Here is a 24,314-nt window from a genome sequence, read left to right as displayed (position 1 = left end):
TTAACACCAGATCCAAATATGCTTTGCAATCAGACTGACACCTGGGGAGTAAATACATCATCAGTGCCTAGTATAGAGTGGACTAGGGTTGGGGACAACTGTCCTGTGTCTAGGTTGCTTTTACAATGTAGCTGGGATCTTTGAATGATACAAACAAAAAATTGGCTAACATGAAAAGGTTGAGGCTTTCCAGAGCTGTCCAAACATATGTCCTAACTACCACATTTTTGCTGCTTATACAGCTTTCCATAACTGTTTATCGTTCTGGGAAATGAGAAAGGACTGTTTACACAGTAGCTAAAGGAACATGCGACAAAAGGCTGCTAACCCTAGGATGAAGAATATTTTCATCAAGAAACAACTGTAGGATATTCCTCTTATCTCCTTAGAAACTAAGTCTTTAGGCCATGCTTCTAGTCCATGGTGTCTGGAAGCAGGGAATTTTTGCATGGACAAAAGAAGACATGTGAAAGTCATTTGTTCCAGGAGACTTGACTCAGGCTGTCAGATTGTGTTGCTTGGCAGGGACTGAGGACATGTTATTATAAGCCTTCATGTTAGGATGAACCCTCCAGATGCCAACCTCTGATTGGTTTGGGGTCAAAAACATAAAACCTAACTGGGCTCTGTATCAAACCATAAATCAATTTGTCATATCAGAAAACCTGGCACGCTTTTTGTGTTACTACCAAACCTCCACAGCTTGACCCATGTTTGCTATCCAGATGAATTATTCAGAGAAAAGCCAGGAGGTGAGAATATCTTCTAACGGATATTAATCTACCAATACTTTCTCTCAGCTTTTCAGACACTGTTGCAGGTGGATAAGGAAGCTTGTGTATACAAACTGACATTTACAAGTGGTGGAAGAGCTCTCAGTTACGTACTGCAGTAATAGTTGAAGCGAACAGTCCTGTGTTCTTACCACAGCAGGATACAAGTTCTGTTACCCTTTGTAAAATATTATGAGCTGCTATATGAAACTTGAAATTACCCTTTATTTCTGGCTATAGTTTTTTCTGCACCTCTTTTAGTGTTGTGGTTTAGCAAAGCAGTTGTTCTTCAGAGATTTACCTTGGGAGAACTTACTGAGTGTGTGAAAGATAGGGAATTCCAATATGGAAAAGATCATTTTCTCTCAGAAGCTAAATTCTCTCCAGAATGAAAATTGTTCAGAGAAAGAAAACCAGCATTTGTATAGAGGGCTTTGTGTATGCAAAAAACCACAGACTATCCCTTTCAGAAAGAACTCCTTTGGAAGCTGGGATAAAGAAAGAGAGAAAGTGGCTCTGAAAATGTGTATCTTTCTGAAAACGACCATTGAACTGGATTCTCCCCATAGCATTCCCTCGTTTGACCCACCATGGGTCATGAGGAGTAGCTTGAGGTAGCAAGAAAGGGGAGAAACAGATGCGGACATGAGTGCTGCCTCCTCATGCTTTCCCACAAAACGTAAGTGTCTCACAGGATGCTTCCTCTGGTCTCCTGGAGCAGTCACTGCTGTCACCCATGGGGCCATTGCAGCCAAATGTCACGTCAGGTCCCTGGGCTCAGCCTCCTGCTCACAGCCTGGACAGGCTCAGGAGTGCCCAGCCACAGCTTCTGATGTCCAGCCATGGCCATCTCATTTCTGGGCACCGTGATAGAGAGTCCATTTTGGGGCCACCATCCCAACAGCTGATAGAATGCTACTTCCAGGCTACGATTTTTTCCCAGCTTGTGTCAGTGCTTGGGATGAAGATAGCGGGGGCTGGTTCTCCAGAGATGTGGAAATAATAAATAAATCCAGCAGTGGTATCAAAGCCCTCAGCAAATAGAGGACAGTAGCTTCAGCCAGGAGGAGGAAGGACAGATAATCTCAGCTTAACAGAATAGTGCCTCATCTGAGAAGTATGTTGCTGCGTTAAGGAGAGGGTCGTTTGCCTATTTGTGCAGGCTGCCTGATCTTGTTTCTTTACCTGCCTCTGTAAAAGAGAGGCTTTTCTTTTCCTCCTCTTGACATCTCACTGCCTACCTTCACAAGTGTAGACTCTCTACTTATCAGGTCAAACTCTTTATCTCATGTCCTGCTCTCCCTGCTCCCCAGACAGAGCAAAACCCCTAAAGGGCAATTCTCAGTCAGGTGGCCACAACAAAAGCGTAGAAGTCCCAGGTCAAATTGCAGGGAGGAACCAAAAGGACCCACAAGGCCGTCCTGACAGGAGAAGTGGCATGCAGTGAGGCAATTGTGTTTCATTCTGGGTGAAAAAAAAGGTTAAAATAGTTCAACTTCGGGCCAAGGATCATGTCTCTGCTGCAACATACTCCAGAGTAGTGCAATAAAGTGAGAGATGGACCTAGCAAGGAGATAGGCTGTAACCCTAATTCTGCATGGAGCCTTGCTTGGGCAGGTTTTCTTCTGAGGCCAGAGGGGCTTTGCCAATGTGAGTTGCTGAACTTTTTTCACCTCTAATCTCTCATTCCTTAAATGTGCGAATGTCCCCTTAACCTAACGTAACAACTCCATTACAGCAGGAAGGAAGCCCAGAGAGGAAAGCAGTCTCCTGAGTTATGAGTGCCCACTGCCAGCCTGGCACATATTTATTTCTTCACCTCAGGCTAGTTGCTAGAGCTTCTTTGTGCTGTAAAATGGTAGAACTAGCAATGCCTTCCCCCATACAAGGGGTTGCAAGGGTAAAACGTGGCAGAATATGAGGGACTCAGACTCCCTTTCAACAAGATGCATACCTGAGATTGATGAATGAAGGGCAAGTTAAAGTTTGTTACATCTTCAGAGCGGTTAGCATTTCCTAGAGTGTTTTTGTTAATCCCAAAGCTTTGACAAATCGTCTGATTTAGAAGCTAGACTCTTACAGCCCAGCTAAAATATCAGGCCATTAAATTACTCTCGTTCTTTGACAGTCCCTCCTAGAACCTCGCTACGCTTAGGTGAGCGTATTTTAAGGTCAGACATTCCCGAATCAAGCAGAGTAAAGGGCCAGGGTTGCTCAGGAGAGTGGCAGCCCTTTCCATTACAGGTCTTGTGCTACCGTTAACTATGATGCCTTAAAAGGCCAGGAGCACAGAGGTGATGCTGTTCTTATCTCCTGTGGATGGCTGGTACTTTGGAGATATTATATTTATAGCTTGTCTAAAGAACGAATGCCTGACTGTGTAATTACTAAATGCATAGTTTGGGTAATCCAATAAAGCAGTAAGTCGCTGCATTTGTCTCTGCCTTCTCTCATTCTCACACTAGCAAGCAGAGGCACCACCAAGTTGCAGCAAGGTAAGAAAACAACTTCTTTCGATTTTAGCTGTCTTTTGGCCCCTTTACTCCTTTTCATCCTCCCTTTCAGGAGGAGGGCTGGAAATTTGTCAACACTTTCTATGTAGAGATCATGAACGGAGTGCTTCTTTCTTGCAGGAAGAGTGGCTTTTCGGTTGTTTGTTCATTTTTCGCTGTCTGTCAGGGCACATACATAGTGTCTCACTTTGCATTTCTAGTCTGCTGTTGGGAACCAGGTGCTAAATAACAGCTGCTCTTTAGTTTCTGCGCTAATAATATGCTGTCATGTTTTCATGTTCTCAGGGAATACAACCATGTCTAACTAGAGACACTTTCCTGGTTTGAATAGGAAACTGAATGACTTCAGGCAGAAAGCTTTTGATTAGTTTTTTTTTCTCTATCAGCATTTTCTTCTTTAGGATGAATATTTGGAAATTGAACAGACAGTGAAAAAAAGGGGGACAGAAGGAACATTTATACTTTTTTTTTTCTGTCTTTGACACCGTTTCGTAATGGTCTTGAAAGAGAGAAAGGCAAATTACACACGATGCTTGCTGATTTTGTGTTTAAACAATTATTTGTTATGGATTACAGCAGCTGTGTGAAAGGGAAAAAGAAAGAAAAGCATTGAAACGTAACTGGGTGTCAAAGCAGGAATTCTTCAGAACTTGTCTGGAAAACAGCATTAGCAACAACTGCCAAATGCCAATTATCAGACCGTTGTTACACTAATTTACTTTTAACCTCATCTCATGAGAGTATTAATTTTCAAATGAAGCGAATAAAAGAAGACCTCTTTGGAAAAATAAGATTGTTTGTGCATGTGTGTATGTGCATTTAGATGCATTTATACATGCGTTTTTATTATAAACATTCTTGTAACAAGAGACTTTTTCAAGCAAGGATCACAAAGTATGAAAGGTAAGAAATATTAATTTATTTTTAGCCAGAGATCAGAAGGTATCATACTTTGCACAGAGTTTTATTTACTATTCCCTTATTTAAGTAAAGAAATAAAAGAAGGCTTATTTCCAAATTGCTGAGCAACCAGTGCTTCACAGACTCTGATAGGGATGTTGGCTCTCTGGAGAGCAGGACTCCTCAGGCCTGATCCACATCCAAGGCCTGTACAAATGGCTCATCTCACTTCAAAGCATTTGAGACTGGGCCTAATGCCTACGTGCGGATTTCAGAGGCAAAAGGAAAGATCCTTACTTGATACAAACTGTCAGACATCTATGGACATTGCTGAAATATGGATGTTTCCATCTACTGTTGATTGGCCTGTACATGTGGAAATGTTGGATCCAACCCAAAGGCGGTTGTAATAGTGAATGAAATATGCCCAGAAATACTTCTGCTGGGAAAAGTGGTCCTGGGGTCACCTGGTCTGAGCAGTCTGTGTCCATGCCATTATGCACTCCTGGTGTCTGAACAAAGTGGCCACATCTGAAAGGTATCCTGGGGTTGGGCTACCCACCTCCCAAACCATGCCGAGGATCTGGCTGGGAGAGGGCTAGCTGGCGCACGCCAAAACTGCGCCAGGGACAACTGACCAGCGTGGCCAAATGAGTTGCGGAGCCTGGAGCATCCTGTGGTCCTGTCTGATTTATGAGTATTGATGTAGCCCCTAGTGCACCCCTACCTGCATCTGAACTTGTTCTTTTACACGGCCTCAATTAATGTGTCTCATCCAGCTGAGCTATCCTGGCTTTCTCTGGTGGGGGCCTGTGACCGTCAGTGCAGACAATATCAAAAGAGCAAGCTTAGAAACTAGTTTGTTCCATATTTTGTGTGAAGAACAGCATATAACGTAAGTAGAAGAAAAAAGGAATGCAGAGTACCAAACTGGCTGCACACATCTATCTTATCTAAAGGCTTACTATCCCCTCACTGATGCCTGGGGAGGCTTAACTTCTTCAGATATCACAGTCAGAGCCTCTGCACATCCATCTGTTCTCCAGCAGTTACTGTCCCACCGCTGGCCCAGGATCTGTTCTTTTCAGATCCTTTCAGAGCTCCAACCTTCTGGTCCCCAGAACTGATAAAATGGGTTTTGTAAGTTGCCTGGCGTTCAAACGTAGGTGCTTCCCACTGAAGAGCGCAGTGTTGCCTCTAAGCAGTCCTCCAGTGTGGACTGGGAGACGCCTTGCCCAAGCCCATTGACCCATGTTGTCTTGTTTATCCAGGACCCTGCCATTAAGCTAAACTGACGCCACCACAGTAAATTGCATAATAAAGAAGTTACATACAAAACTAATATTTTTAATAGAGTAGCCTCGTTTCTGCAGTGCCAGAAATTTACTCATGTCCTCAAATTCTTTCTCTGTCATCCAAGCCTCAGGCAAAAACAATAGATACCACAAAATCTTTCTGGTTATGTACTTAGAGTTAAAGTATCATCACTGGTGTATTGACAGTATTCCCTCTAAAAAATGAGAAGCAAAAGTAGCATTCCAGTTATGTACAGCAAAACATCAGGCTTTTTTTGAAAGAAGCTGGCCAAAGATCTTTAGCTTGAAAAAATGCAGGAAGGTACATACTAATGTAGTGATTTTTCACTGGATTTGAATTTGAAAGTGAAATAGGATAAAATGTCCAAAAGCCTATTCCCAAAGTGAACCTATTCTAAAGGCAGTCTTTCCAACAATAATACTCTGTTCTTACCTAGCATTGGAAAATATGATTAATGGATGAATAACTTTACTTTTTCCCTTCCAAACAGTAAGTCATCAGAACAAGGCAAACCTTTGATAGCAGCTGGCAAGAAGCTGGGGGGGGGGGGGAGGCAGACTCATTCAAACACTTCTTTAATATAGAAATTCTAAAAGGCCATTTTATAAGGAAGAAAATTAGAGAAGGAAGGGAATGTGAATACTTACTTTGGGATGAAATCCTGGCCCCACTGAAATTAATTAATGGAAATTCTGCTCAGAAACATCCACTGATTTTAATGAAGTCCGGATTTCCTCCTTTTTCTTTCTAATTTTAGTCATGCTGAACTTGTGTAGGTTTGCATCAGCAAAGGGTTTTCACATTTTCCTTATCAGTGTTCCTTTTTGTAGCTATGCATTGTCTAATCAGAGCATAGGCAATCTGAATGCTTCAGACAGTTGTTTTTCTGTTGGGTGAATTGTTACTGGCTGTAATATTTTATCTCTGGCTTTATATCACAGTGAGCACAGTTTCATGCTGATAAATCTCAGGCAGTTTCAACAGTGTTCATCATCTAACGCTGATTAGCTCAGAGGAGCATGGGTCATATTACAGAGTCCTAGTTTTTCTAAAAGCAGTTTGAGCAACTCCTCCTGTTTTCTCTCAGCGCATTCTGACACAAACATGGAAGGAACACTAACTAGCAATGCACATTTTTAAAAGGATTCATCAACATTATAAAATTTGAAACATTTCTACTGAAAGTTGATTTACTGGCTGCTGTTACAAATGCCACCACGAAGTAGTAAAACTGAAAAAGCTAGAAGAAAAAGTATTTTCCTGCAGTCTTACATTATATTTTCAATAACACTTTGTGTGCAGCCAATTGTACTGCTTCTCGTTTATAGTTGTTTTTTCCTGCTGTCTCTGTGAAACTTTCATAAAGCAACAAGTGATAGGAAAACACTCCTTAAAAACAGGAAAATAAGTAAATTTTCAAACCTCATTGTCATGGGAACAGAATGGGCACAGATGTGGGAACAGAAACTGTTTCAAACATTTAACAAACAGAGCCAGTGGGCTTTTAAGCCAGCATATGCCCTATGAAGTTTACCAGATATTCCCTAAAGTCTTAGCAGAAATTTGCACACGTTCTGTTGTAGGAAAATAGGTAACATTGACTAGTAGCTGCTTCCTGGTAGTCTGCAGCTAAGGAAGAAAAGCTCTTGCATGCCTACAGATTATCATATGAAAGCAGGAATGACTACTATCCACACATGTGACCACACAGTAAACATTATTGACTCATTTATCCCATTTGTTAAATACTGAATATCTTAATTCCCTATTCACAAAGTACCTTGATTATCTCAATGCAACACTCTACAGCCACTGGTGTTGGGTGTGTTTGGAGACCTGTGAGCAGAAAGCAGCATCATACTCAAGGGGTTAGGACATTGCTTACAACACAAGAAAGACATGCTAACGTTGTGTAGCAAGCCACTTACAGTACAGAACAGCCGAACAGAGCAAGCTATCAGAATAAACTCTGTTTGTAGTAGTTTTTCACTTCTAGGTCTAAGCTTCAGGTCAGGAATTCAAATAAGCATATGTGAAACACACTCTGTGTTAGGTACTCATATGGTCCTCTTACATCACAGAGTTGCTTCACAGTCTTTGTTGTAGTTCTTCTCACAACATCCTTTTACAGGAAAAAATAGCATTATACCTAATTTAGAAAAGAGGAACTAAGGGCCAGATCCAAGAGCAGATTCGAGTGTTGAAATATAGTGAGGACTGTCAAGCTGTGAGACCCAGCTCAGGGCTGCGCTGACCTAGGGCGCCAAGAACTAATTCTCAGAGGGAGACTCTCCCCATTTTTTCCCCTCATCTGCCATAGAAAACTTCTAGCCAGTACGAGGGCTGCTGTGTCCAGCTCTCCTCATCTCAGCAGAAGGAATACGGGAGCTGGAACTGGATGTGGGAATTCTGCTCCTGGACATAGCTGCCTAACTCTTACATACTCAGCATTGCAGTGCTTACACCCCTCTGCAGACCTACCTCTAAAGCGAGAATTCTTATCTCCCAGTGCTAGCTATCAAAAGGTCAGATGTTCATCAAAACTAGACACTTAGCCTCTCTTGATGTTCAACAAGGAAAGAAACATCTATGAGACCGTTCATCCTCTCTTCAAAAGGTATCTAATGAATTACTCCTTGCAGGTACCACTCTTCCTCTATCCATTATAGTGGGAACATGGATGGCTTGTTTCGATCAGCTAACATTTGGTCTTTCAAAGTCAGGTGAAATGGACGCTACCATGAATTATTTGCCCAGAGTACACAATTTGTTGATCCAGAAATGGACTGAGTTATCAGAAGTCTCTGACCGGACACTCTTCCCCTGACTCTTCCCCTTTTTTACTTTTATGAACCAGGGTGCATTCCTGCACTACAGCCCTAATTTGGAGACTTCTAAAGGTCCATGCAGAAAAGCTGAAGTTATATAGACTGTCTGTAATAAGAATGGGATCGAGCATCTTTCTCTTTTGTCATTTTTGCTTCTCCTGTAGGTTTTCTTGCATGTTGAGGTATTCTGGGGCATACTGTTGAGGATTCATGAGGAGAACCACACTGTCTTTGGGCTGTAGGAACTCTTTAAAATCTGCCTCCGGATGGCAAAGTGGGACACAAAGCATAGGAAGGAGCATGTCAGATGAATGGAAAGTGCTTCTGGTGTAGGAAGGGGATATATTTTTTTAGGCATTTTTCTTCCCAGCTTGGTGGGGCTGTAACAGAGAGAAATAATCTGCAGAAATTACTTTGCCTTTCAAAACAAAAAGGTGCAAGAGAGATCGCTTAGGAATGATGAGTTACAAAAGAGAAGTAGAAACTCTGGAGCAGGGATCGAAGGGCGATGGTTTTCTTTCCTAGTTACCTGCAGGAAGTAAATGAACACAACTCATCTCAGAGACAGTAAAGCTACAACATGCTGTAACAAATTTAGGACCCCTAGGCGAGCTTTTCTCTTACACCCATAGCCCTGTTAACCACAGGCCTCTGTTTAGGAACCTATATGACTCACGAGACTGCAAATGACTATAAAAACTCTCTCTGCTCGGTTGCCTTGGGCATGCAGTTCAAGTTGGTAATGAGAGAAAGCTGCACGTGTTGTTTGCTCGCTGATACAAGAAGTGAGCAGGTTGACTCAGTGAAACATCTTTTTGGTAGGGGACCACCTCCTGAAAACTGCCATCATAGCTGTTTCTGTGGGTTGTACTACCAGATGGTCTTTAAAGATGTGTGTGAACTATTCACAAGCTAAAGCTAATTACTCAAAGAGAAATAAATCAAAAACTAGACAAATGGAAAATAACCTTTTAAGCACTAGATATAAAAAAATGCTCAGAAGGAGAGATACAAATTTATTTTAAAATTTGCAATGACTATAGTCCATTAGTCTTTTCAGACAACATTATCTGAAAAATTTTCAGTCCAATGCACATTTTTGTGCAAAGTTAAACATCTCTGAAAAACTGGAGATTGCGATGCAAGCATTAACAGTTCCTTTGTAGAAATCTTGAATGGAGAGAAGAGGTTTTGCAGGATGATTGGTGCTTTCCTGATCTGATAAAATGAGTTAGACCTATGCTTTTAATTATTTTTACTGAAGTGCTTCCCAAAAACATCCGTATGATATCAATGGTAACAATGACAAATGGCCAGCTAGAACAATGGAGTCTTTCATTTCGGACTGATCACTTAAAAAAAGAAAAATGAAATTTGAAACATAAGCACGAAAAATAAGTCATATTACTAACACCTCTAGTATGGACTTTTGATCCTTACGCTTTACATTGCTTTATCCCCTTCCAAAGGTCTTTTAAAAGTTGCTGCTTCTTCATATTCTTACTCACGGGTTAAATGATTTCCAGCATACCCAGATTAAAGGTACAGTGCTCTGCTGAAAACTAGCTGTAAGAGCTCCATGCCTATAGCTCAGTATACCCAAAACAACATGGATTTTGGCTGGTCCTGCAAATTCATCCTGTGATCCAAGTATCACACTGGTTATGTTCTGAACCGTGAAGTGCAACCTAGAATAAAAAAGGTTTCCTTCAGTTATATCCATGCCACCAGGCTAGCATCAGATTCTGTTCTCAGTCCTCCACAGAGGAGTCAATATGAGAACAGAACTTGCCCCTACTAGCAGAAGTTGTTTATATAGGTTTGTTAGTGAGGTAATAAAAGGGAAAATATTCAAGCATTATAAATAATCTAGCATAAAAGACAGCTGGAATCTCTTATCAAGACTGATACCAAGGCCATTCATTTTTAAACTGTTTTACTCTCCAGCTCATCATGAAAATCTCGTCAGCTTCAGTAAGAAAGAACTTTACTTTGACTAAGTACTCTGAGATTGGCTGCAAAAGCATTCTTGAGTTTCATTGTAATCATATTCCTGTTTGTTAGGGGACTACAACCTCAAATAAAGCCGTGGTGCTATTTATAGTGTCATCTCACTTAACTCCGGCAGTTGAATAGCTTGAATCTTCAGATATGACCTAAGGAGGATACAGATTTGTTAGTGCAATTACTGTCTTAGGACACAATTATTTGTTGCTGTGAAATACTGATGGCTAAGCAGAGGGAATGATTGCACGGAAATAATTATATGAGCATAGTATATGATGTGCTCCATAAAAATACATAATCTTCTACTGAGAAAGAGCTTTAGATGGATTAAGTGAAGAACACAGTGGTTCCAGATGTTGTTATCCCTGCATACACCTGAAAAGTAAAGAGCCAAACTATCTATTTCAACGGTCTCAGATCCAGAGTTCACCAGGTCTGAAGACCAAGGGATCAGAAAACTATAAGCAGTAAAGGCTTCATGAAGAAGAGGAGAGAGTAGGTCAAGAAGGGCCTTCTCCTGGCCCTAAGGTACAAATACTAGATGGATAAAGGAACAAAAAAGACCAACCAAACCTCAGAAATCTCAGGAAATGGCTTTTTAAGGACCTTCTTATGGAAAGTAGGTAGAGTGATTTATTACCATTTTTCCCTGAATTAGCTTGGTCTCAATAAGAAGTGTTTTGTTTTATAACAAAAGTTTGGCCCTGAGGTAAACTAGCATGGCACAGTGTGTCCATACAGTTACACTGTCCTACCACATAAAGCAAGATGGTCGCATCCACCCTCCTATTAGGAGTAGTTCTTCATGCACACCAGCCCTTGAGCCATTCCTAGGAGTTCTTTGAGAGAGTGATAGTTGGCTTTGGGCACAGATAGGCCAGGGATTGCGCTCATGATTGAACAGTATACACCATCGTCGGCACATATGTGGGCCAACAAGGTCTACTGGCACAGGTGCAGGCCACAGAGAGCAGAGGTCAGAGGGGTGGGCAACGCAGTCACTGTAAGAAGATCATTGGCACAGGCAGGAGGCTGCAGTGTGTGAGGCTGGTTGGTTCCAGGCACCTGTGGCGGTATGTACAATGGGGTGGGGTGGCCAGGCTATACACTCCCACTACCATGAGCAAAAGCACCTAACTAGTACTTTAGAGACCATTAGGGTCCAAGCACAGGTTTCCTTTTGTCCCAGCCATTCTCCCCACTGTTATCATCATTGTCTGCCACTCCTCCTGCTTGCCTGCTTTTTGTAATTGTTTCCTTATTTGCCTAATCAGAATGGCTGAGTTAGCAGAGACCTAGCATGTGAATATCATGGGTCAGGCCAACTCATGGTACCTGGAAGTGATTAGGGTTCAGTTACGCAGGTGGTTGTGGTGGCTGCTGGAAAAGGATGTGCGAACAGACTCTTAGCCTGGATTCTTGCCTAAGTACATGTAACTGCTTTCTTTCTGCCTTTTCCTCCTGGGCTTACGACTTCAAATGTAGGATAGCTGTGCAGCTTAATAAATAAAATAGCGAACTGCTCTGGGTCCAAGGGACTCTTAAATAGAAAGCTGGAAGGAGACTGCAGCATGGGCATGGCTGTAGAAGAGAAGAGGACACCCAAACTGAGCAGTCTGCTCTCCTACCACGTCTTCTTTTACTCTTTCGAGCAAGTGTAGTTTCCACTGTCTGTCAGTGCTGTGTCTGCTGACAGAAACAAGCAAGCCCCACCTCCTTATTTTTTCTGGATGTCCAAGTCTTAAGAACGCTTCCTTGCAAAATTGGAGTCTGGATTCCTGAAAATGCTTCTGTGTATAAGGAAGAGCCAGCACGAGGGCAGACCAGCTCTCTAGGGAGTAACCAGCTAGCCTGGCAGTACAGATGTGAGAAACAGAACCCCTAGCTGGGACCCAGGAGTCCTGGCTCTTCTCCTGGCAGCCGCTGACTCCATTTGCCACCTTGGGGAGGTTACTCAGAGTGACCATACCTCAGGGTCTGTCCACACTGAAGGTACAGATGTAACTTCAGTGGAGCATGAAAAAAAAATATGTAGATTGTTTCCTAGCATCCTAGACAAATCTTAACTATTTTTTAGCTCATATGCTACCTCCTATTTCACAGTTTTTTAAGATATTAGTATTGCAGCAACCCAGTAAGGACCCTTTCAACTTTATTGTTAGACAATAGGGTTAAATGAAAGGACTGGCGCTGCTTCATAATGTGACTTCTGACTTCTCTCTAATGATTTAAAAAAAAAAAAATCACTTATCCTTCAGCATGGGACATCTTATCTTCAAGATGTGCCATTGTCACAAGCCTTTATTTCATTTTACCCACAACATGTGAATTTCATTCACATTAAGACAGAAACTCCACTAGACACCTATGTGCATACAAACTTGACAGGGACAAACACAATCCATATGTCTATCAGGCTGACAATGGATGCTATATTTTTTCAGCTTTATGAGAAATGTTAGTCACGAACATTCACATCAACATCAAAATGATTGCTCTAATCCTAACATTTAAAGGGTCTGAGCACTTATAGAGTTCAAAGAAAGCAAAGGGCTAACAGGATCAATAGCAAGGACTCTCTTCAAAGTGCTCAGCCTACGCTCGTATTTTTAATCATAATGTATGCCTGACCTTCCATCTCAGACTTTCTCTCTTTGTATGTAGAATATACAAACAGTGGCTGTGTAGAAAAATAACTGTTGCTGTGCAGTAAGATTTTTGTGCAAAATAGGATGTCCCCAGTCATATTCAAAATGGAGAGGGGGACTGCTTCTACTTTCATCAAAATATTAGCCTTCTGAAGTAATCTAGGAAGTGTCTGTGTATCTATATTCTTCTTCTGAACTCAAGGTAAGCTGAATGATTTGGGGAATGATAGGGCCAATAGAGAACCAGGGCATAAAAGAGAGGAGAAGATTGTAGCAGAAAAACTAACTGATTTTTTTTGCTCCTGTGTTCACTGTGGAGAACTTGGAGAGGTTTCCATGGCAGAACACTTCCTTATGGAGATCATCAGATGATCTATTTCAAGCTAAAGTGTCTGTAGAAGAGGTTTGGAGCAAATAAACAAAATAAATAGTATTTAAATGTTAGAACCAGAGGGTGGTCACCCCAGAGATCTAAAGGAACTCAAGGATGAAACGGCTGAAATAAGTGCAGTGCATAGCTTCTTATTTAAAACAGGCTTAGAACTGAGCACCTGCAAGTGGGTAGTATAACAACAGCTTTTAAAAATGGTTCCAAGGGAGACTGAGGGAATTAGAACCAGGTAAACCTGATACGTTTAGAACAAACTATTATGCAGGATAAGAAGATGGATAAATATGACACATTGGGGAAAATGCAATACAGATTTGTATAGGGAAATCATGCTTCATAAATCCATGTGGTTCCTGTAAGAAGACAAAAAGTATGCAGATATGAGAGATGTTTGTTTGGCAGTATCTGCTTATGCTTCTACCACTTACTCAACTGAATCCACTAACTTGAAACTTACTCTCTCCAGCTAAAGGTCCTTAAAAACTCATAAGCAGCCAAAGGATAAGAGGGAAAACCTTTGCATAAATTGCATAAAATTATCTCAAAGATAAACAAGCAGTTTGTGCAGTAAAGGGAGATTGATAGTGGAACTCTGCAAAGACTGAAGAACAGAAAGAGATAGAAAGATTGGGCATTGGAATATCATCTTAAACTGAATGTAGATAAACATAAAGCAGTGCACAAGGGGAAAAATATAAATTTATCTATAAAATATTGGCTCTGAGCTGACCATCTGAGTGTGAAATGTGGGTGTTATATAGGTTTATGAAAATATCTGTTCAGGGCTCAATAACAGCTAAGAAAATAAACTGAATGTTAAAGTTCCAGTCACTTCATCTGAAAAAGTAAATAGTCATATCGAAAAAAGTTGAGGGAAGGATGATAAAACATATGGAGTAGCTTCCATATGAAGAGTGACTAGGTAGGCTTGGACTCTCCAGCCTGGGAAAGAGATGGCTGAGAGGAGATATGATAAAGGTTTATAAAGTCATGAGCAGCCTGTAGACTGTGAATAAGGATCAATTGCTTATTTTCAAAAGTAAAAACTAGGAGGCATCAAAGGAAGCTGGCAGGAAGCATGTTCAAAACTACCACAAGGAGATGGTTCTTCAACAGCACAGAGCTGAACACCCTATTTTAGGAAAACTAAACACTAAATGTGAATACTAAAGCTTTCGTGGGATCAGGAAGTAACCGGACAAGTTCATGGAAGTGATATTCAGTATGGATACTGTTTCCAGGTCAAAAAATCCTTGAGCCACAAGTTCTTGGAAGCTGGGAGAGTATTCTGAGGAGTTATCACTACAGGCTACTCCGATTTTCTTCCCAAGACACTTCTTAAACTCTGAGGATAATGGGTTAGAGGAACCATTCTGTTCAACCATTCTTATGTTGCTATGGCATAATCTGAATATGTGCAACTTATAGGCTCTGCCTGATATTAGCCTTTACAGGCATCCACGTTAGACTGAAAACTCTCGTCTGAATGTGGGGCTTGGTTTCCTTTCTTTCTGCCTTTTACCTCTATGTTGGACTGGCACAACTTGTTCTCTTTTGACTTTGGAGATTACAGAGGTTACAAAGTCTTAACCTGAATCTTGAAGGGCAGGTCAGACAAAGATCTGCCAGACCTGAGATAGACATTGTTGTTCCTGCCTTGGGAGTGAATTAGATGAGTTCTTGAGGTGTTTGTCGGTCTTTCAGTTTTATAAGCCTCAGTTTGCACAGAAGCTCCCTCACACTCTGACTGCCTGATAACAGGAAATGGCAGCTACAAAGATTGCTGTTGGCTCTAGAGAGGTTATAAAAGATGTCAGGGATGCAGGAAAAAAAAAACATTCAGGGGAGCAGAAGGAAATTATTCTCATAGACGAAGGGTTTTGGAGGAGAAACCATGAACAGTAATGCAGTAGTGGCGCAGTATTCTGGAATGGGCACTTTGCTAAAAACATTGAAGCGTGCTGGGAACACTGAGGGGAATACATATGTACGTGAGCTATTTTGTATAGAATTACATGTCTCGTGCTATCAAACATAAAGAGTGATTAGGTTTTGGAATCAATCACAGTGTACTTGTTTCATGTGTGTGAAGCGGGGAACAAATCATGATTATACTAAAATGAAAAAAAAAATCTTAAATTAAGGGTAATATTTGCCAATTTAAAACAACAGTAATTACTGCAAACTCTGCAGTAATGTAACAGCTGTTGTTCCATCCACAGTGGTAGGAAACCCAAAAGCCTCTACTGTCTGTCATACTCTGCACCCACCGTGACAATTAAGCCGAGCCCAGGTGAAAGGAAAGAGGGTGGAGTTTCTCCACATGTGTCTCTGCACTATTACCTGGATCTCCTTTACCATATACGGACAAAAACTACTGGGGGTCAAAGTGTAAAAAAACCTGCTTTCTCATCCTCCTCTGTCTAATAAAGTCCAGTTGATGCTGTCTGATGGGTATGAGTAATTTCTTTTCCCACTCAAACAGCCATTCCCAGCTGTGATGTCAGATTTATATTCATATCTTGTTCTGCCCATCCCCAGCTCTGATATCAGAGTTTATATTTAAGTCTTATTTTGTCTGTAGGAGTGTCAGAAGGATTATCCTTTCTAAAGACTGCTCAGCTCTTGTCAGAAACTCCAGTCTCTGGCTCCCTAGGTATTTCCAAAGATGTGCCACAGGGCTTCCTGTCCATGGTTACAGGTGAACAAACTATGGGTTTGAGGGAATGCTTAGAGCTATGAGAAGAGTCAAACTGCAATGCTAGGAAGAATTTCTGACTCTCCTTTACCCTGTCATGGTGAAGTGGAACATCTCAGTTGAAAAGGGGAACCCTACCACGGCCGGAGTTTTCTTTAGATAGGCTATTTTGTTTCATCCGCACCAATTTGTTTAATTAGTCCAAAGAGGTGTGAGGATGGCAAAGATCACAAGGTTTCACTCTCACTTCCTTAAAAGTAGAGTCACCATCCATTCCCTAGCAGGGGAAAGAAAGAGAAACAATAGCAGGGAAAATAGGAAAGAAAGAATGACTACACTAAACAATAGAGAATTAGTGCCTTCTGCCCCTTTGCTACAACTCTTCATATTCCTTCTTCACTTGACCAGCATACCAGCTGGGGTCACTCTAGGTTGGCCCTCTGGCACAGTGCAAACACATGCTGCTCGGGGAATTGTTCAGCCAGCTTCCTTTACGCTGCAATGTGCATTGTCACCTCTCTCTAAATTCACCGAAGAAAATTGTTAAAAGACTATATGTGGAAACTATTCAAAGACATTAAGAGAGCAAACATGGAAATATGATTTTTTTCAGATTAGCTCAGTTTCTAAATATTAAGTTTCTTACTTTGCATCCTCCCAGAAATGAAAGTGTTGCATCAAACCAAAGCAGACAGATTCCCAATCCATATGAAGTTTCCTACATGCCTTGATTGAATTAGGTTTAATGGATTGGCCAAAGGTATCCGTTACTTCTTCATTGGAGTCTGTGAAACTCTACCACTTCTTACTTGCTGAATATTTCTGCTTGAGACTCTAAGCCATCTTACAGCAAGAAAAGATCAGAATATTTCAGAAAGAGATATTGCTGGGAGACTGAATAGGGACATAAAACAAACACAAAAAAAAATCTACTTATATTTTGCATATTCCTGATATGCTTGGAGAAAACTACATATCTGAAAATATCTTAGTTGGGATTTAATATTGGTTTGCTGTTATTTTTGGTTTAATGAACTAAAATGCAATGTTTTGCATGAGTCTATATTACCTCCTAAGCGGTAGTGCCAAAAATAGCAGCTCTCCTAAACGGATCCTCTCATGTTCAATGGTAGCTTATATTAATGGGCTTCAGCATCAGAAAGGATTTACTGAATTCTGATAAAGTAACGTAACAGATTCCAGGATAAGACAGTAGTGGATGGAATCAGTCTGTAGCTTAACCATTTTCAAACTTTAAAGTGTGGCTTTCCACTTCCCCTGCCCCCTCAGAGACATTAGATTTCTCTATGACTCAGACTGGGGAAAGTAGAAATATTCCACTCTCAGCTATTTTTTTCTTTCCACTCTTTCTTTGTTTATTCTTTTCAGCTAGAAAAGGAGATTAGTGCTTAGATGGTAGTTGTCTGGGCACCAGCCCAGTAGCTGAAGTGAGATTTCTGAAGGATTAGTAAAATCATTGAGAAGCCCTAGTATGAGAATTGTACTTTTTCCATCTTGTTTCCTGTATGTGAGGTGTGGCTTTCTCCATGTCAGAATTAAATCTGTTAAAACACATAGACCACTGAAAAAGAAGCAATCTATGCTACATAAATGCTACGTATGCAAGGAAAGTAAAAGCCATATGATACGTTTCTAGATTACAGGATGGCAGTCAATGGTACTTATGTTTTCAACTCTAAATTTAGGCTCATTTTTAGGAATATTGCCCACTGCTTTCATTGCGATGTCTCCTCTGAAGCCTTGAGGATGTCTGATCTGTTCTGGGCTGCTCAGAAAACCAATAATGTGGGGAAAAAAAGGAAAAAGTGGGTCACTTGAACATTAAATTTAAGGAAAAAGTAGGTCACTTGAACATTAAATTTACTAGTGAAGAGAAGCTCCTGCCCCTTCCTCTCTATCTTCCCATGCTCAGCTCAGGCCCAGAGGTGCCCTTTCACCAGCTCCCTGCTTCCTCCTCGCAGGGAAGGAGGTTCCCCTTGCTCCCAGAGGTCTTGTGAAAACCCTGGATGAGTCTCAGACCTCTGGTGGACTTGCAGCTTCCCTGATGGTGACCTGCTCCAGGGACACAAGGTAGACCTTTGGTATCGTCAAGGTCTGCACCCAACTGAAGAAAGAGCAGAGGCCCCTGTATAGCTCGGTTAGGCTAGAGGAACCATGCTAGCCCTGGCTAATGGAAGCAGAGAAACCCTGCTTACCTTTAAACCCTATTTCAGCACTTTACTGAGCTGGGAGGATTAGTGTGATCTTCTAGTAAAAACAACGGCTCTCTTTCAAGCTTTACTGTGAAAGACAGAGCTTGAGCTGTTCCCTCTGCTTCCTATGTGGGGGGTGATAGATGGGGCAATTTGCAAGATATAATATAGGGGCCATGTACACGTCAGAATAAAGCAGAGGAAGGTTAGCCCAAGGACACAGCTAGTCAGGGATGCTGAAACAGGGGAGAAAGAAATTTTAAAAGCATCAAACAGTATGAAGCCTGGAAGAGTCACTTCTTGCTGGGAGATGAGGAAGCCATTCTAATCCAAAGAACTTAGAAACACCTCTCCTTTTGTCCACTGAAGGGCTGTATATAGATTACTTAGCATTTCATTGCAAGTGGCAAATGACAGTCAGTGCGAAGGAATAACTTGGAAATCTCTCTTCAAGATCAATTGTGTGACAGGGCAAACTTATTAGTGATTTCCTGACTGAAAAATAAGGTGGGAGGGAAGCAGGAGAACTAAGGATGTTTGGTATCTTATTGCCTGGTTGATTTGATGATGGTGGGAAAGTGGGTATGTGGGTTTTGCCAGTCACTGAAAAATATTTGCCTATCAGAAAAAAGGTGATGTTAGCAGGGTTAGGCTGACCAACCTTGGTCAGGGGTCAGAGGTCAGAGGCTTCCCCTGCAATCCTTAGTAGTGTTTGATATAGTGCATACTCCACATTGTGGGACGAGGGAAGGAACTGCTTGGTAACTCTCACTTACCAGTTTCAGAGCTACATCCTGTCATCGTGTGGCTGCGGAGCATCAGATCCACTAGTGAGTCCGTAACCCCACAAATCATCAGCTTATAAATTGGCAGATGCTCTTCTGCCTTAGACAGACATTAGATTAAATCAAAAATGACAAAAATGATCTTATGTGCCTAAGGCCAACCCATGACCCCAGAGAGTTAAGTAAAATGACTTCGGCTAGAGCCAGTATATATTTTAACTCAGAATTGTGGACAGCGCTATACTGTATTCCAGCAGGTCTGATCAGAAGATCTCTGGCAGAGGTGCTGTGGTGGCTGCCAATGGATAGGGAAATGAAATAGAAAAATAGAAATAGAAAATAATCCAATATCATGTTAGGAATATTTAATTTGTCTTAGAAGGGCCTACAAATAAACTGACTTAAATAGCCTAAATCTAATCACATTCGGGGCCCATCTTTCTTCTTTACAGGCATTTTTAAATTAGAGCTGAGGTAAGGACTGTAACTAAGATGGAAAGTAATGGTAATTGTTGTCACTATGTAATAGTTTAACATAATAAGAAAGAAGCATTATTACTATTATTCTGCATTAAGTAGTCCTCTGCATATACAAATTTCCTAACACCTCACACAGGATTTCAGCTGTCCTGAGCTCTATATTTAGACATGGTGAAAGTGAAGAACAGAAAGACGCAATGTCTTGTCCAAGGGCATCCAGCAAGCCAGCAATGGAGCTGGGAATACAACCAGTGCCTCTTTTAGGACACAGGTGCAGATCCAGGGCAGCTCCAGGGCTCTCTGATTACCGCTCACTTTGTTGCTGATTTAACTCATCTTCCAGTACAAGTCTCAACGCAAGGGAGGACCCAGGGATGTGTGGCTGCAGACTGCAGCGGCTTTGATTTAAATGAGCTTTAATTGCCCTGGAATCAAACTGTGTAGCCCCATACATTCAAGGTCTGTCCTCCAGGGCACAATGCCTGTGCTTTTTAAATGCAATGGTAAGGGCTTCAGCAAAACACAGCCAGACAACCAAGCATGGCTGGGCAACAGAATAACTCACATCTGAAGAGGACACTTTACTCCTACAGAGGAACTAGGAATGGCCCTTCCTTATCGTTTTACTCTGTCAGTACCAGGACAGGCTTTTGGTAGATTTTGAGCAAAGTTGAGATTGACTAACACGTTTCAACCCTTTTCCAAATCTGAAACCATTTGGATGCACCAGGGGACAATGACTAGAGGGCGGAGTTCTGAGATAAGGTTTTTTCCCGGAGAAACTCTTATGAAACCCATACACGTACCTGCACCACTGCCCAGGCACGTACCAGGACCCAATGTCCAACACCAAAGGACATGGGACAATTTTGCTGCATCTACATGCGAAATAACAGCAACCATACCGCAGGCTAACGGGCTTTACATTTTTGTCCTACCAGTTTTTCTTAAGGTTGAAAGTATTCAATCTAAAGTACCTCCTTTTGGCAGGCACCAACCATTACTGAAGTATTAAACTAAATTGCTTCCCCGCTCTGTCCCTCAAAAGGCAGAGAGCAAACCCCTCCCATGTGCTTCAGATCCAAATTCTTCCCTCTGGGAGGTTTCCCAGGACCCTCACTGTTTTGATTAACAGAATGTGTTTCTGCTAGAATGGTTGATCTATAAAATTGGATTTTACAGCAGTAAAATTGGTTCCTGGTTACAGAAGGATTAATGCTTCCCCCCTCTCTTTAGCACGTGCCCACTGGCAGGGCTCTCCACTGGGTCCTGAGCATGTGCTGAGACAATCTGTTCCTCTGGCTTTCTTTTACACAAGGGGTTTTTTTTTTGATTTCATTAATTTTCCCTGCTTTTCTTCTTTTTTCTCCTCACTAGGGGGGAACTTGGAAAAAGAGAAGGGTGGAGAGAAGCAAGAACGGGCTCTGAACGCTCATAAAGAAAAGCCTGCATGCTTGCTCCTCGTAAAAACATGCACCTCTCTGTGAAGGAGAGGACAGACAGCTCGTTTCACTCTTCTCTGGGCGAGGGGCTAAGTTACAGCAGCCTAAATAACCAAAGGAAATAAAGCCTCGTACCAGCTGCAACCAGGAACTTTATTCTCTCAGCCAGGTGAAGAGACTTAGAAACGTTTGTGCTTGAGCTGCTGTAAAACCTTTCCTTCTGTAAATTGAGAGCCCTCGGATTCAGCAAAGCTACGTTATTAATAAGCATCAGGGGTTTAGGAAAACAAAGGCTGGAGGAGGGGGGAGTCTTATTTTAGGAAGGGGTCCAACAAAGACAGCATGTTTAGGAGGGGGAAGTATCTACATCCTTGGAATACAGAAAGAGTCGAGTGCCAGCTGCAGAGAGCCTAAAAGAATGAGTGTCTTGGATGCTTTTGTCTCCTTATATGGTAAAATGATACGGAGGGGTTTCACTAGGCTGGGGAAGGCAGCAGCCTGTTTCCACACAACACTGACTGCAGAGCTGAAATCAAGAGAGCTGCTCTTCACAGGCACTAGAAAGCCCTGGCTAGCTGTATAGCTCTGCTCTGCAAGCAGGCCACTGGGCTCTTTACACGTTTGTTAATGGATGTGACCCCCTGTACCTGGTCCAGGAGGTGACATTAACTGCCCGCTACTGCTCTGTAAGTAAATACCCCTTTTTTTCCCCCTTCCTTCCCCAGGACCCAGGGAATATATGTCTGAAGGTATTGCTTTAAACAAAGGGAGCAGACAGAGAGATGGAGAGGGATGTTTAATGCGCCTGTGGGTTGCTGGATAAGGATGCAAGGAGAGCGATTGCTGGTCCGCCTTTCTCCTGAGCACACAGCGAAGGTTGTGAAGAGGACAGAAAGATGAATTTCTGATCAAAGCAATAATTGCTGCGTGTCTGTGCATAAGTGACACATCAGCGAGCTGATGAGGCACTGGGTCATTTCATTTGCAACTATTTTTAATGATGGTATTGTACTGTGTATGTAATCCACTGGGGAGGTCATAAAAAGTAGACGCTTGGATCTTAGATTTCTTACACCTCTGCACACACTTCCTGCTCAACAAAGGATGATTTTTGCACGGTAGCAAGAGCAGATGCACATGAAACAAAGGTAGCCTTTCCTGTTTGCGAGCACACGCTAGGGACAGATTGTATACAGGAAAAGAGGGGAGCCATCAGCATCGTATTTCTTATTTTTATGTGGAGAGATTAAACTAGAACTCAGATCCCAAAAAAAAAAAGCTCTGAATTCCTTCCTTTCGTGCTTCCCTCTGTGTGCACGTGTGTGTAGCCACAATAACCTAGGACATCTATTATAGATTTTTCTGTGTACATAATAAAGGAAATGCAAACTTTCATTGTCTGCATTAATGGTTGTTCTAAACTTTCTGAGTCCCTAAAGGGATACGCCTTTTATTTAGTTCACTAGATGACCTGCAGATTTGAGCCTTGCTGCATACAGAGACACACTCGTAACCACGAGAAGGCAAACCTAATAAAATCTAGGTACCGGCAGCAGTCATTTTGTTGTTGCTACTCCCGACTCCTATCTAGAAGTACGCTAATGAAGATTACTGATTGATTGTTACGTCCGAGGTCAGTAGTTATAACATTTATTGTTGGCTACACATATCTGTTCACTGTCTTAAATAGGAATTGTCTTGGAAGTAGCAAGAGAAGAGTGTATATTATCAGATACTCACATTCGGTTGTAAAGGAATGCTATTAACTGAGGTTGCCATCAAGTTTCTATTATGATTCCCGTTTTGACTTTTTCATACATTTATGAAATGCCCTGCTTTCTAACTAAAATCTTCTGTGCCTTTTATCAACTAAGTCATGAAATTTGAAAATTCTTCAGGCATTTGGATCTGGAAGAGAGAAAAATACTCTAATTTTATAAACATGTCTGCTAGCTTTCTGTCCCTGCACTTATAACCAGGAAAGGATTGACTCCAAAAACTGCTCTGTCAATATTGCCTATGCATATTGACCAAATTTGGAAAAAATAAAAAAAACGAATACTAAGCATTATATTTTTTGAAAACTCAGTTTCACCTACTTGACATAGTGGCACTACTGTATCCCAAATCTGACCAGAGCACCAATAAAAGTACCTTGTATGCTAGCCATAACATACATATTGATCTTTGGTAATATCCTTTGGGTTCAGAAGCAACAGGTGGTTGAGGTAAACAGGGCAGCTGAAAGGACACAAACTGCTATTGCTGAGAATTCATATCTGGGGTTCGCACCTGACATCTCCATTTGACAGAGCAGGCCTGAGGCTGGGAGGTGCACCAGTTCTGGAAGTCTTTTGAGAAAGCTTAGGAGATCCCAAGATGACAGAAGTGCTGGGATAGAATATTCTTGCTTTTGGTTAACACACACGATTCTGCAGAATGTGTTGCCGAGGGAATTGGCAGTGCTATACATACAGGCTCCAACTATTGACTACTAGGATATATTTTTTATAGCAGATAATCACTATTTTTATGAGATCACTGCTTTCACATAGCAACGGCCATGCTGTGTCAGCCATTGTTTGTATGAGCAAAGCTCCCACCCTGAAGAGCACGCAATTGTGATTGTCAGCTAAAGGACCCAGGTGTAGATAAAGCCCTGTTTTCTGCTGAAGATAATACAGTTTTTTAAGGAAATCTAGAGAAGTAGAGGTACCTTTCCCTGAAATCACATTTTTCCCATCCGTACAGATAGACACCAGAAGTCCCAACTGGGACACTTTGAAAAGGTGATGCATTTTATAAAGACTTTTAACAGCTCCTCGAATCACATGCAACGTAGTCCTCCAGAATCCCATCATGCTTATCAGGATGCATAAAAAGTCGTGAGCATAAAAGAGCAGGTTTAGCGGCAGTACAGCTCCTGCTATTGTAAGGACTGGTGACAGTTTCTGCCATATCACGCTGCAAATTCAAGTTTTCATCCTGCTCCCCCTCCCGAAAAAGGAAGACTCTGAAGACCTGTATTCACACCAGTGATTCCTGGCCCAGTTCTCTACTGAGTTCAGCTCTGAGCCTGAGAGCCAAGCAATATCAATCTCTTATCTGCTCTTACCCTGTTATCCTCACCTCCTCTCCTTGCAGGGTTCAGGAGATACAGAACTTGAGGGAGGACTGAATAAATGTTAACACCATCAGCCAGAGGAAATGTCATCTTCTCCATTCAAATGAGGCTGAAAACTGAATTAATGTCTGTTGTTGCTGGCCAATACACTGCCATGCTTTCTAGGACCCCATAGACTAGTTACAAGTAGGTCTG

At 41.7% G+C, this 24,314-nt stretch overlaps 1 protein-coding gene and 1 long non-coding RNA gene across 6 annotated transcripts in view; one reads left to right on the top strand and one right to left on the bottom strand.

The window, feature by feature from the left end:
* Nucleotides 1-6,371, bottom strand: part of LOC104143360 (uncharacterized) — a 47,277-nt gene extending 40,906 nt beyond the window's left edge. Inside the window, exon 1 of the long non-coding RNA XR_693894.2 lies at nucleotides 6,151-6,371. This is a non-coding gene — a long non-coding RNA (uncharacterized lncRNA). The remainder of the gene's footprint in view (nucleotides 1-6,150) is intronic.
* Nucleotides 3,227-24,314, top strand: part of FHL2 (four and a half LIM domains 2) — a 45,931-nt gene continuing 24,843 nt past the window's right edge. For 2 of the 5 annotated variants that reach the window (XM_068925418.1, XM_068925403.1), the window contains exon 1: nucleotides 22,456-22,628. The gene's annotated coding sequence lies outside the window, so the exon portion shown is untranslated. Of the gene's footprint in view, nucleotides 3,269-21,468; nucleotides 21,682-22,455; nucleotides 22,629-24,314 lie in introns of those variants that run through there. The other 3 variants (XM_068925409.1, XM_009673822.2, XM_009673824.2) reach the window with 3 other exon arrangements.

The sequence above is a fragment of the Struthio camelus genome, chromosome 1, assembly GCF_040807025.1.
Source record: "Struthio camelus isolate bStrCam1 chromosome 1, bStrCam1.hap1, whole genome shotgun sequence".
NCBI classification, from domain to species: domain Eukaryota; kingdom Metazoa; phylum Chordata; class Aves; order Struthioniformes; family Struthionidae; genus Struthio; species Struthio camelus.
The sequence above is the reverse complement of the archived record's forward strand: the minus strand, read 5'-3'. Positions and strand labels throughout refer to the sequence as shown.